Genomic DNA, 15052 nt, shown 5'->3' with positions numbered 1-15052 from the left:
ACATAAACATGGTTTGAAGCCATTGTTCCAGGGCAGGGATCTCATATTATCCATATTTAGAAGCAATTCTAACATCAACATCAGTAATAGTTCATGTACCATTCATAAATGACGATCAGTTCACAGTCTATCAAATATACCCCTTCCCTTCTAAGAATAATGACACTTTGGTCATCCTCAACATCAACACAGACACCGAACTCATCATGGTCTCCAAGAGCCAGGACACTGTCATTTTCGCCAGTGAATCAACGATTGAACAAAAGTGCCATACATCCTAACATGCTGTTCAGCTTTGTCCTGCGTACATTTTCACATTTCAGCCTACTGAAGCAGTTCCTTGTGAAAAGGCTATCAAAAGAAATCATGACATTCATCACCATTGCAACTTCACATTTGCTCCAGATAAACCTACACACCATCAACACACTAGACACTCACAGTTTTTTTATTTCACTCATAACACATCAATTTACATAATTTGTCCAGATATACCACCATCTCATACTTCAGCATCAGGATTATACATAGCACCAGACTACTGTGCTGTACATACACCATTCATGTCCATTTTATCTACCAGCAATCACTATGCCATCCTCAATCACACACAAATATTTCCACCCACTATCTAAGATGGATTTAAACATGAGCACAAGTATTAAGTTGACTTCACCTAAGTTTGAAACTATTCATATAATCAATGAAACAATGAAGTCCTAGGAAGAAATGAGTAGGCTATGAGTAGGTTCAACCCATATTATGTGTATAGCCCAGCACCAACTGTCTTTATAATCTTCTCTATTGTATTTGCAATAGTGTATGTTGGCAATGCAAAGAATGCATGCAAGAATTGCAAACTTGGAGTCTGTATTTATTGAAGGAAGAGTGAACATTCAAGTGACACCCCCTGAATAAAGTGTATACTGTATAATTTGTAAACAGTGTAAACTGTATATATATATATATATATATATATATATATATATATATATATATATATATATATATATATATTCAAAAATGCAGAAAATTATGGGACGACACATGAATTAATATTACATGATATACAAGTATCTAATTCTTAGAACAATATCATTATATCTCATATATATGAATTACAAATATATTAATAACTCTTATTATAATCTTATCATTATATCCTATACATATGAATTACAAATATATTAATAACTCTGACTATAATCTTGGCATTGTACTGCTTTTGCATATATGTGTATGTCTGTTATACATACACATTTAACCATATGTTATATAATATACAATAATCAATTTTACTATAGTGTACTTGCTCCATTATGTATACAATATGTTTACAATGTATTATATTTCTAGAATATTATTAGGTCACTACAATATTATCATGAAATTTATGTCTATACAATATTATAACCAATATTCTGTACTAATAGATTAGAGTGCGTCACTGATACGTGCTGTTGTGGTGTAACCGAGCGATGTCAGGACTCTATATTACAATAATGGATGGGGTAAATATGCAGGAGTACGTGAGAATGAGAGGGCAAATAAAGAGTGTGTATTGTTGTGAGTAAAAGATGGAAGAAGAACATAAGAGAGTATGGATCAGTTGGGTCAAGGATTGTGTGGGTGAGATTGAAAGTTGGAATACAAATGTGGGGGATTGTGTGCGTGTATACACCAATGCAAGATTGTGCAAGCAGAATGAGAGAAGAGTTAGTTCTGGACAAATGTGAAAGTGTGCATGGAAAAGTTTGGAAGGAATGAGAGAGTGTCTTTGATCTGTGATATGAATGGTAAAGTAGGGAATGTGAAGGTGGATGGAATAATTGGTGAGTGGGGTGTGCTTGCTGAGATAGATGAGAATGGCAGTGCGTTAGTGGGTACTTGTGCCGGTAGGGGGTTGGTGATAGTCAATACCCCCTTCAGGCACAAAATGATCCATAGGTATACATGGCAAGTGATGAGAAGAGTGGGTGGTGAACTGAATAAAAGGAAGGCAATGATTGATTATGTGTGTGTGGATGAAAGGATGTGAAGATGTGTAATGGATGCAAGAGTTTATAAAGGCTGGGGGAGTGGACTTTCTGACCACTACCTGAAGGTGGCCAGTATCAAGATCCAAGCGAGATGGAGAAATAGAAGAAGGGAAGGATGGGAAGAAGGAGTAGTTGCAAGGAGAGTGGAAAGGTTACAAGAGGATGAGAAAATGGCAGATTATGAGAGAAATAGCAAAACGATTGGGTAAATATGAATTGGAGCAGATGGGGGACGTGGAAGGTGTGTGCAGGATATTCAATGAAGAAATATGTGCAGCATGTGATGTGGTGTGTGGGGTGAAGAGAAGACGAAGGGGGGTGCAAGGAACAGCGTGATGGAATGACGAGGTGAGACAGACTGTGGCACAAAAGAAGGAAGCGTAGAATGAATGGATGAGAAATAGGAGCGTGGAAGAAGTTGAGAGACGGAAGAGAGAGTTATATGCTGAAAGAAAGAGAGAGGTGAAAATATTAGTAAGAGAGAGTAAGAAGAGAGTGGATGAGGAATTTGGAAGGAATTTCAGTGTAAAGTGGAGGGACTGTATGAAAATGTTCTGGAAAGAGGTGAAGAGAGTAAGTCAGGGTGGCAGTGAAGTTAGCAGGGGAGTGAAAGATAAAAATGGTAGATTACTAGTGGAGAAGGGGGAAAAAGTGAGCAGATGGAGAGAACACTTTACGGAATTGTTGAACATATAGGATGGAAGGAATGCGAGTATAAGTGGCTGGGGAATGGCTGGGAGAAGGAGGGAGGTGAGAAGACAGGAAGAAATCAGTAGGATAGAAGTTGTGGAAGCAATGAAGAAAGTCAAATTGGGGAAAGCCCCAGGAATTGATGGACTGTATGGTGAAATGCTGATGCATGGGGGAGAGATAGTAGTTGAATGGATGTGGAAGATGTGCAGATTGGCCTGGGAGGAAGGTAGAGTCCCAGAGGATTGGAAGTCATGTAAAATTATTCCCTTGTACAAAGGAAGAGGGGAAAAAGAAGTGTGTGGTAATCATAGGGGCAATTGTCTTCTTAGTGTAACAGGAAAAGTGTATGGTAGGATACATACTGACAGAGTTAGGGAAAGAACAGAGGAATTAGTTGGAGAAGAACAGGGAGGCTTTAGGAAGGGAAGAGGTTGTGTAGATCAGATATTCATTCTTAGATCTTTAGTGGAAAAGTTTCTAGAGAAGGGAAAGAAGTTGTATGCGGCTTTCATGTATTTGGAGAAAGCATATGACAGGGAGGATAGACAAGGATTGTGGAAAGTGTTAAGAATATATGGAGTAGATGGGAAGTTGTTGAATGCTGTGAAGAGTATGTATGATGGTGCTAAGGCTGCAGTGCATGTGGATGGTGAACTGAGTGAATTTTTCTATTTGAAGGTTGGGTTGAAACAGAGATGTGCCATGTTTCTATGGCTGTTCAATCTGTACACGGATGGGGTAATAAAAGAGGTACAAGGTAGGGCAGTGGATGTTGGAGTGGCCCTGGTGAGAGAGGGTAGTGTTTGGAAACTCCCTGTACTGTTGTTTGCAGATGATACTGTGTTGTTGAGTAAAGACAAAGGGGAGCTGCAAGGCTTGGTGGATGAGTTTGGGAGAGTGTGTAAGAAACAATTCTAAAGGTGAATGCAGGGAAGAGTAAAGTGATGGTCTTTGAGAGAGGTGAAGTCAGTGAATGTACAGTGAGGTTGGATGATGAGGAAATGGAAAATGTGAGTACGTTTAAATACTTAGGGAGTGTGATGAGTAAGGATGGAAGTGTGGAGGTTGAAGTACTTGAAAGGGTACAACAAGGAAGAAAGGTTGCAGGTTCCTTGAAAGCAGTGATAGGAAACAGGGAAGTGAGCATGGAAGTGAAAAAGTTACTACATGACAGTATTGTGATACCAACTCTAATGTATGGAAGTGAAGCTTGGACATTGTTGAAAGGACACAAGTCAGGAGTGAGAGCAGTGGAAATTTATTATTTAAGGGGAGCCTGTGGAGTCACATGGAGAGACAAGCTGACAAATGAGGATATAAAGGAGCGTTGTTGTGTGGATGTGGATGTGATAGGAAGAATTAGGAGGAACACACTGAGGTGATTTGGCTATGTGGAGAGGATGGAGGGTGAGAGACTGATGAGGAGAATGTATGTGAGTGAGGTGGAGGGGGGGAGAGGGAGAGGGAGGCCGAGGATGAGATGGAGGATTGGGGTGGAGAGGTATATGAGAGAAGGGGGTGTGAGTTGGAAGCAGGGCAGTGAAATGGCAGGGGACAGGGCGACGTGGAGGTGATTTGTTTGTGGCCACCCCGTACGGGATTGAGGCGTCTGGCAATAGATAGATAGATAGACAGATAGACAAATCATAATAGATAGGAACATAAATGTGTAGTCTCAATAATACATGACAGTCAAGCTAGGTGTGGGAAAGGAAATGTGTTTGCAGATTTCTGTGAGGAATGCCAAGACTGCAATGTGTCTCCAGAAATGCTACATACACACAGACACACAGGCTTCTAGAACTCTCACATACGTCTAGTACACGTGACTAAATCTCTCCTATACAAGAAACGAGGAGTTAGACAGGCAGAAGGAAGCGAGCAACGGGCGAGAGGATGTCGAGAGATAGAGCGAGACAGTCTGGGAGGTAGCGGGCAGGACTCTACTCTATACTTCACTCGTGTGTGAGAGACTTTAGTTAATCTTTTCAAGACAATAAAATTATAAATGGTCCCATACTCATCTTTACCTCTCCTGCCATTGCATGACAATGGGAACTAAGATTATCGTATAATTACAGCTCATCCACGAGTACAATATATGTGTAACTAATCTACAAAACCCACCACAAGCAGCTACGAAGATACTACAACACAGTGAGTAAAGATTGACAGTGTAAGCAGAAGGATTATTTGTAAGGAAGAGGTCAAGTATGTTGGAATTCTCTCCAAGGCGGTCAGGGATACAGGCAGGGCGCTGTGCATGCTACACTAGGTCATTTAGGATAGAAAAGATGTAAGCTTGTTCACCAGATGGATCAGTGAAAGGAGAGCCAAAGGTGGTGGTAACATTGAAATCTCCTAGACTGGAGATTTCACAGAAAGGAAACACGGATAGGATGCGTTCCAAAGCAGAAGTAAGACAGTCAAAGAATATTTCATAGTCAGTAGAATTAGGGGATAAGTATACAACAGAGATATATTTAGTCAGAGAATGACAGGAAAGCCAAAGCCAGAGAGTAGAGAATTCAAAAGAATCAAGTTCAGGAAAACAAGAGCAAGATAAGTCGCTGCATACATATACACAGCAGCCAACTTTGGCTTTGAAATGAGTAGAGAGAAAGTAGGAGGATACAGAAATGAGACTGCTATCCGTTGCCTCAGACAGTGGAGTCTCAGTTAAGAAGAGAAGGTGAAGTTCAGACGAGGAGAGGTGGTGCTCTACAGAGAGAAAGTTAGTGGAAAGGCCACGAATGTTGCAGAAATGAAGAAGAAATGAGTCAGACACTGGCTCCAGGCAACTCGTCAAGTCATCACCAGGAAAGGGGCGGATGGTGGAGCAGTTATGGCTCCCCCCCCCCCAAGGACTCCCAGGTTTGGTTATTAGACATCATTTTTAAAAATTATGAAAAGGAAATGTGTGTAATGTGCATGTAGTTTGGTGTTGACAGTTAGAGAAACTTATACTGGAGAGCATTCTGGCTTACTCTCTGTGAAACTGAAACACTGAAAAAGTACAGCAAAGGGGGATGGTCAGGAACTTGTCCCGAGAGTTGATAAAGAGGGAGCTCCAGCTCTCCCTGTCATCAGCTTTCCATCCACCTTGAGAGTACTGCCCTGCTTGACTGGTGCTACAGTCTACTCCCTACAACACAAGCTATGGTGAAGAGACAGAAAAGAAAAAAACGGAGGAGTGCTGATACCAGTGAAGAACAGCATAAATGTGGATAACGTGGAACTGGGAGAAAGTGAAGCACAAGTGATAAATATGAAACTAGAAACCAGAGGGAATGACAAGAGAGACATCATAGTAACATATGTCCCCCATAAGACAAGGGCATGGAATGAGGATGAATGCCAGGAGATGTCAGACATGGTTAGATACCTACAGAAAGTGACTGAGAAATGCAACAATATAATCCTGGTGGATGATTTTAATTGTAAAGAGGTAAACTAGGAGGAATGTGACCCAGGAGGCAGTGAAGATTCATGGGGAAGTATACTGTTAAACACAACAATGAATAATGTAATAATCCACTGGGTCAAAGAAGAGACAAGATTTAGAGGTGATGACATATCAGCGAGACAAGACTTACTACTAACCAAAGAACCTGACATAAATGAATCTCTGAAATATCTGTGTCCTATAGGAAAAAGTGATCATGTAGCAACTGAGTTCCAAATGGTACGGGGGACTGTGGCACCAAGAGATGAGCTGTACAGGCATGGAAGATACAACTTTGAAAAAGCAAAACTTTACAGGACTGAGGAAATTTTTGGAAGAAGCAGATTGGAGAGACTTCAGAGAAATGAGAGATGCAGAAGTAGTGGGATATCTTTCTAGGCTTTTACAGCTGAAGTGTGGAAAAATATGTGCCAAGAGTAAGTGGGAAAGAGAAATGGAAAAATGGCTGGTTCAACAGAATGTGTATGGTAGCAAAATGAGACAGGGATGTGGCATGGAACAAATGGAGAAACAGAGGTAACAACAGAACATAGGAAGAATACTAAAGAACTAGAAATGAATATACAAGAATACATAGAGACGAAGAAAGAAACTCTAAAAGAGGTATAACTGACTACTGTAAGGAGGAGCCTAAACTGTTTTATAGGTTTGTTAATGGCAAACGGAAACACAAAGAAGGAATCAATAAGCTGAGAGTACAAGGAATGGTCTACAAAGATGCGATAACACAAGCTGAAATAAAGAACAAAAGTTTCTAATTGGTTTTCACTAAAGATAGTGATTTTGCAGAGGGGGAGGGAGTGACTAGAAATGTAATATTAAAAGATATAAAAGTGGATGTGCAGGAAGTATATAAATTACTGGAAACTCAGGACATAAGGAATGCCCCAGAACCTAACAGGATCTCTAACTGGATACTAATGGAATGCAGAAAACAATTGGCAAATAAGATTCATGGTTAAGTTGTGTGTTCTCTGGAAGAAAGGAAAGTACCTAGGGAATGGAAGAGGGCCGATGTACAGTACTACCAATTTACAAAGGAGGGAACAAGGAAGAACCCCTGAATTGCAGACCAGCATCCCTGACCAGCATGGTTGCAAAAATGAGCAAGAGAATCCTGAAAGACAGAAGGCTAATATATCTGGAGGAGATGGACATTTTGGCAGTAAATCAGTTTGGATTCAGAAATGGGAGGTCGTGTGTCTCGAATTTGTTGGGCTTCTACTCAAGTGCGACTGATGTGCTACAGGAGAGAGATAGTTGGATGGACTGTGTGTATTTTGATCTGGAGAAAGCCTTTGACAAGGTACCCTATATGCAACTATGTGGAAACTGAAGCACATAGGAGGACTTCTGGGGAATCTCTTTGAGTGAATGAGAGACTTCATGACAGACAGACAGGTGAGGAGAGTAATAAAGGACAGGATGTCACGGTGGAGGGAAGTAACAAGTGAAGTACTGCAGGGCTCAGTGCTAGCACCCGTAATGTTCCTGATTTGCATAAACAATATGGTAGATGGAATAAACAATTATGCAAGTCTGTTTGCAGACGATGCAAAGCTCATGAGCAGAGTACTGTATGAGTTGAAGAGGACTGTCAAATGCTGCAGGAAGATCTGGACAGGATTTACAACTGGAGCCGGGTATTGGAAATGCAAAAAAAAATGCAAAATAATGGAAATGGGTGAATATACCAAGAGGCCATCACTGAATTATCTGATGGGATAGGAACTAATCACAAAGATGAGAGAAGAGAAGGACCTGGGAGTGTTAGTCCAAGAAAATTTGTCACTGGAAAGACTAACAAGATTGTTATAGAGACATTTCAGCTCTTGACAAAAAGAAGTGTGGCTTTTCAATACATGGATGAGGAGGTAAAGAAAAAACTGATAGTGGCTATGATCTGCCCAAGGTTGGAGTATGCGGCAGTGGTGTGATCCCCACAAAATAAGAAAGATATAAACAAGATCAGGAAAATACAAAGAACATCAACCAAGATGATCCCCAGCCTGGTAGATCTATCGAACATGGAAAGACTAGAAAAGCCAGGTCTGGCTTCCTTAGAAGAAAGAAAAGAGATGAGTGACATGATTGCTGTGTTCAGGACCACGATGGGAATAGACAAAACTGACAGAGAAGATCTGTTCGTATGGGATGGGGGAGCAACAAGAGGACAAGGAAAGAAATTGAAAAAGACAAATATTTTGAAGGATATCAAGAAATACAGTTTTCCATATAGATGCATTGACTTGTGGAATGGCCTGGACAAAGAGATCATCCAGTCCAAAAACTTAAATGAGTTTAATGCAAAGTCTGACTTGCTGAGATATGGAGACGGGATCCAACAAGGGTATCTCATTTCCTGTATATCACAACTAGGTAAACATACACACACACACACACACATACACACACACACACACACACACACACACACACACACAAGCTGGAAAAACTGGATTTGCCTTCATTAGAGGAAAGGAGAAAGAGGGGAGACATGATTGCGGTGTTCAGGACCATGGTGGGAGTAGATAAAATTGACAAAGAAGATCTGTTTGTATGGGATAAGAGAGCAACAAGAGGACATGGAATGAAATTGAAAAAGTCAAGCTGCTTGAAGGATATCAAGGAATATAGCTTTCCTTACAGAAGTATAGACTTATGGAATAGCTTGGACAAAGAGATCGTCCAGTCTAAAAACTTAAACGAGTTTAAAGTTAAATTTGACTTATTGAGAAACAGCGACGGAAACCCACGAGCATAGTACATTCCGTGTACATCACAATTAGGTATATTCTTAAATATTTGGAACGACTTAGACAAAGAGGTGGTGCATGAGAAAAACATTCATGTGTGTAAAGGTAGACTTGATACATGTGGATATGGAGACAGGACAACACGAGCATTGCTCAATTCCTGTATACTACAAATAGGTAAATACAAATAGGTAAATAGGTAAATACAAACATACACACACACACACACACACACACACACACACACAGGGCTCAGTGCCACAGGGCTCAGTGCTGGCACCAATTGTGTTTTTAGTATATATAAATGACATAGACAGTAACACTGGAAATGGAAGCTATCTAAATATGTTTGTGGATGATGCAAAAATTCTATGGAAAATTATTATTGCAAAGAGCTGCAAGAGGAATTGAACGACCTTCATGAATGGAGCAATAAATAGCATATGGAATTTAATGTAGATAAGTGTCATGTACAGTAAATAGATTTGGTAAAAATGAGAAAAGACCAGACTGGGATTATAAGTTATGAAGATCAACCCTACACATATCAGAAAAGGAGGACCTAGGAGTAACTATCAATAACAGACTATCTCCAGATGATCACATCAGTCAGAAGGTACGAAACATGTATACATTGCTTGCTAATATGAGAATAGCATTCACATATATAAATGAAGAGATGCTGAGGAAGATAATAACATCATTCATCAGACCAACTCTGGAGTATGCACCAGTAGTCTGGAATCCTCATCTCAAAAAACACATAGATAAGATTGAAAAAGTACAAAGGGCCACTACAAGATGGGTACCAAGCTTAAGGGATCTAAGCTATCGAGAAAGATTGGAAAGACTGACTCTACCAACACTGCAGGAAAGAAAGAGAAGGGGAGACATGATTATGCTATATAAGTGCATCTCAGGAAAAGAGAAAGTAGACTTAAATGAATATATATCATATGGTGAAGCATCAGCAAGAGGACATTGCAAAAAAATGCATAAAAAGGGTGGTGATAAAGATGTAAGGAAATTCAGTTTCCCAAATAAGGCAATTGATCTGTGGAATGCACTACCGAATGAAGTAGTGTGTGCCAAAACTATTCATAATTTCAAGGATATGTACGATAAAAATGATTTAATACACAAGACAGTACGAGCTTGACTCATTCCTGTAAAGATACAAAATAGGTAAGAACAATTAGGTAAGAACACACACATATGCACACAGCCATGGAAAAGAGGAAAGAATGGTTTAACAACAGATGCAGAATGGCACATGAGGCAAGAAAAAGAGCATGGAATAAAGTGAGAAAAAGGTATAGTGAAAAGGCTTGGGAGGAGTACAAACAGGTAAGAAATGAATATGTAAGGGTGCGGAGAGAAGAAGAAAGGAAATACGAAAAAGATATTGTCACTAAATGTAAAAAAAGAGCTGAAACTATTTTATACATTTGTAAATGGTAAAATGAAAGTTAAGGACAGTATAATACAACTGAGGGATGGAGATGAAACTTACAAAAGAGAAAAAGAATTGTGTGAAATAATGAACAACAAGCTGCAGTCAGTTTTTGTGTTGGAAGAGGAATTTAGGGAACCTGAAACGCAACCCAGGATGACAGAAATGGCAGAAATTACAGTTGATGTGAATGAGATGCTGCAGCTGATGAGGGATTTGGATGTGAGGAAAGCAATGAGACCAGATGGTGTGGCTGGATGGATCCTGAAGGAATGTGCAGACCAGTTAGTGTGGCCTGTTTATATCATCATCAAGACCTCACTGGAAAATGGACAGTTACCTAAAATTGGAAAAGAGCAAGTATTGTGCCAATCTTCAAGGGAGGAGATAGGGAAGATCCACTCAATTACAGACCTGTATCACTTACCAGTATTGTTTGTAAACTTTGTGAGAAAATTATTAGAAAAAGATGGATAAAGTATTTAGAAGAAAATGAAGTGATAACACCAAGACAATTTGGTTTTAGGGAAGAAAGATCATGTATTACTAACTTATTAAGTTTCTACAGCAGGGTAATAGATGTCATACAAGAGAGGGAGGGAAGGGCAGATTGTGTCTATCTTGATCTCAAGAAAACATTTGACAGGGTGCCCAACAGGAGACTGATGTGGAAGTTGAAGACCTTTGGAGGGGTGCATGGGTAACTATTAAAGTGGATGGGAGATTATTTGATAGGAAGGCAGATGAGAACAGCCATAAGAGACAAGATGTCACAATGAAGAAACGTGACTAGTGGAGTACCCCAGGGCTCTGTCTTAGCCCCAATAATGTTTCTGATATATGTAAATGATCTACCAGAGGGTTTGAATAGTTACATGAGTATGTTTGCAGATAATGCTAAAATCACACAAAATATTAAAAATATAGATATATGTAACAAACTGCAAGAGGACCTGGACAAACTCCACAGCTGGAACCAGACTTGGAAAATGGATTTTAATGCCAAGAAGTGTCAAGTATTCGAAATGGGAATGAGTGAAAAAAGACTGCACTGGACATACAAAATGGGCAATGAGATAATAAGTAAAAGAAAAGATGAGAATGATTTGAGAGTGATTATTCAGGATGACTTGTCACCAGAAAAGCATATAAACAAAATCATTGGAGGCACTTATGGATTACTGGCCAACATGAGAGTGGCTTTTAATTATATGGATGAGGAAATGCTGAGGGAGTTGATAGTGACCATGATAAGACCAAGACTGGAGTATGCGGCTGTGATATAATCACCTCATTTGAAGAAGCATATTGATAAACTAGACAGAGTTCAATGGATGGCAACGAGGATGATACCAAGCTTAAAGGAGCTCACCTACAAGGAGAGATTAGAAAAACTGAAGTTACCAACACTGCGTGAGAGGAAGGGAAGAGGTGACTTGATCACGATGTTTAGAAATAAAAGAGAATTGGAATGGGTGGATAGAGAGGATCTTTTGTGCTGGATGATGGAAGAACAAGAGGTTATGACTTCAAGTTGAGGGAAAGTAGATGTCTTAATGATCTTAAAAGGTTCAGTTTCCCAAACAGAAACATAAGTATTTGGAACAACTTAAATGAAGAGATGGTGCAGGGAAAAAACATTCATGTGTTTAAAAGTAGACTAGATAAATGTAGATATGGAGACAAGACAACACGAGCTTAGCTCAATTCCTGTATACTACAAATAGGTAAACACACACACACACACACACACACACACACACATACACACACACACACACACACACATTTAAGGGACCAAAGCTATGAAGAAAGACTCAAAAAATAAACCTACCAACATTACAGGAGAGAAGGAAAAGAGGAGACATGATTATGTTATATAAATGCATCACAGGAAAAGAGAAAACAGACGTAAATGAGTATATATCTTATGGGGAAGCAACATTAAGAAGACACTGTAGAAAACTGTGCAAAAGGTGAGGTGATAAAGATGTATGGAAAATCAGTTTCCCAAGTACAGCAGTTGATCAGTGGAATGCATTACCAAATGAAACATATTGTACCAAAACAATTCATAAATTTAAAGACATGTATGATAAACATGGTTCAAAATAAGGGACAGCACGAGCTTGACTCATTCCTGTAAAGATACAATTAGGTAAGGTAAGAATGAACACACACACACACACACACACACACACACACATAGAAGATCTGTTTGTATGGGATAAGAGAGTAACAAGAGGACATGGAATGAAATTGAAGAAGCCAAGCTGTTTGAAGGATATCAAGAAATATAGTTTACCTTCTGGAAGCATGGACCTATGGAATAGCCTGGACAAAGAGACCATCCAGTCTAAAAACTTAACTCGTCGCGTGCTGGCTGTTTCTAGCCCTATGGGTCACCCCAGTGCCGGCCATTTTTCGACCTTTTTTTTTTTTTTTTGGCTAAAATGATAGATATTGATATTGAAACAACAAATTTTGCCATTAAAATGCTCACCAAGGCTCAGAAATGAGTTTCATTAAGTCCTGCATACTCGTGTACAGGTATACCCGCTCTCTCACGCTCACCACGTATGTGAGAGAAAGCCGTTTTCTATGTAAGGTATACTCAGATATTTATGCTGGGAAGGCATAGCAATGTTTAGTACACTTTTCTGATTACTTATTACTTCAGCATCTATCACAATTTGTGTGTCTTTCTCAGTGTGAATGCATTAGCTTACACTTACTTGAAGACAGGTACAACCTGACTTCACTACGTACAGTCCTGGCATTTACAAGAAGGTATTTACAACTTGACTTCATTATATAGTCCTTACACTTACAAGAAAGTATTTGCAACTTACACTTACATGAAAATATTTACAAAATGCCTTCATTATGTACAGCACTGGGTGAGGCACACAGACAGTGAGGCAGAGCGAGCGTGAGGGGGGTAGTGAGTGAATGTATGGCCTTGAAAGCCTAAGGGATGGTAGAGGAACGGTTACCTTACATGCCTGCCAATTTTTACCCGCGAATCTTGAAAAATGCAGTCACAGTGAAGTTTTTTATTTTAAACCATTTTAAAACGGCACTGGCACTGGCCACAGAATTACGTCAGACCGTTTTAAAACGGCACTGGCATGCGGTGGGTTAAACGAGTTTAAAGCAGAATTTGACTTATCGAGAAAAAAGAGACAGGACCCTACGAGCAGAGCTCATTTCCTGTACAGTATATCACAATTACGTAAATACAATCAGGTAAATACACACACACACACACACACACACACACACACACACACACACATACAGAGTGTACTTTTCATTAAACACCTTAGAGAAAATCTGGTCCGCAATCCTCCACTCCTTCCTGAGACTACATGTACAAAGAACAGCTACTAACCAAACCCTCATGTACATTCCAGCAGCTCTTAGTCTTTACTGTATGGGATCATCTTCCCAAACTCAATTTGTACATTTGAAGTTTTTCATGTGACTACTGAATCTTCTCCAGGTAATGCACTTATCTCTCCAAGCTAATACCGGTACATCAAAGTCTTTGGTCTCCTGTCACCTACAATGTATTCTCATCTACACCAGTCAGAATCATCCCATTCTTAGGCAATGACAGGCAGGCAACCATCCCTGCAAGGCTATCCCATGTAGTGAACAGATGTTTCTTTGTGGGAGACAGTGCCCTGCCACAGTGAGGCGCTGGGAAGAGTGTGGAGGCCTGGTTCCCACGTGGACACCACATTTGCATCTTCACTTGTTTAACAGGGTCACCATAGTAGGATTCACATCACTCTGTTATTTGGTTATATGGTTGCCATCCAGGATTGTAAAATGGTCTCCTGGATCAAAAAAAAAACATTAGGCATATAACTCAGTGTACTTTACAGCCACCTCTCACTACTTCTCCCATCCTCCTTGTCAGTTTTTATTACTCTTCTTTCCACTTCAGGTGCCTCTACAGTACAGTGAGTTACATACCTAATGGTTTTCTTTGATCCAGGAGACCATTTTACAATCCTGGGTGGCAACCATATAACCAAATAACAGAGTGATGTGAATCCTATTATGGTGACCCTGTTAAACAGGCAAAGACTCAAACATGGCGTCCATCTGGGAACCAAGCCTCCACACTCTTCCCGGCAACCCACTGTCGCAGGCACTGTCTACCACAAAGAAACATCTGTTCACTACATGGGATGGCCTTGCAGGGGTGGTTGCCAGCCTGCAGTTTACAGGTTTGCTTGACCAGACATATCGGGGTTACTCAACAACAATGATGACAACTGTTCAAATACAACCACATAATCCTGATTTTCACACATTCTTCATTAAATTTCAGTTTGTTAAACTGTTCCAGGTAAGTTCACTCAAATTTCCTACACCACAGACATACTGTACTGTCTGGGAGACATGCCACACTGTAAGGATTAAGCCTATGATCTTACACTTTTGACAATGAAACTCTATTCTGCTCTACTTACTCCACTCAGACTCACGATTACATCACAATGAAGGTTTTATTTATCCCATCTTCTGTCTGACTGTCTCTCTAAGGCTTCAGAATGGTCTAACCTGAATCAATCCTTAAATAGCAACAATGAAATAAAAAATATTCCATCACACTGACAGAGGGTATCAT

At 39.8% G+C, this 15052-nt stretch overlaps 1 protein-coding gene across 1 annotated transcript in view; it reads right to left on the bottom strand.

Annotated features, from left to right (window-relative positions):
- The window catches only part of LOC145414371 (muscle calcium channel subunit alpha-1-like), a 1622725-nt gene that overhangs the window by 278928 nt on the left and 1328745 nt on the right, over nt 1–15052 (bottom strand). The gene's annotated exons all lie outside the window — the stretch shown is intronic.

Source organism: Coenobita brevimanus, chromosome 99 (genome assembly GCF_032717465.1).
Source record: "Coenobita brevimanus isolate Jiangsu-jjx chromosome 99, ASM3271746v2, whole genome shotgun sequence".
In the NCBI taxonomy this organism is placed as follows: domain Eukaryota; kingdom Metazoa; phylum Arthropoda; class Malacostraca; order Decapoda; family Coenobitidae; genus Coenobita; species Coenobita brevimanus.
The sequence above is the reverse complement of the archived record's forward strand: the minus strand, read 5'-3'. Positions and strand labels throughout refer to the sequence as shown.